We start from the raw sequence: 299 nt of genomic DNA, 5'->3' as shown, positions 1-299 counted from the left end.
TCTCCTCCATATTATCTGAGAAATCAATGGGGAAATTAAAGAAAGTGTAAGAATACTTTGGCCCGTTACAAACGGGCCAGAAAGTATGCTTGGAGCGCGTACTAGAGTTACGCACCCCCTACCCCTAGTGCACGCTCCGCGCACACAAAATGGCGGCGTCTGTTCCACACGGCTGCTGCCATGAGGACGTCATGACCGCGCCACCTCTATACGGGGTGGCGCGGACGTGACGTCCTCGCTCCATGCCAGGGCGCTTAGTGCGCCCTTAGCGTGGAGCAGGAAGGAGCTCCGTTTCGGAG

This window comes from Sceloporus undulatus, chromosome 4, assembly GCF_019175285.1.
Source record: "Sceloporus undulatus isolate JIND9_A2432 ecotype Alabama chromosome 4, SceUnd_v1.1, whole genome shotgun sequence".
Lineage (NCBI taxonomy): Eukaryota > Metazoa > Chordata > Lepidosauria > Squamata > Phrynosomatidae > Sceloporus > Sceloporus undulatus.
This window is presented reverse-complemented; position numbering follows the sequence as displayed.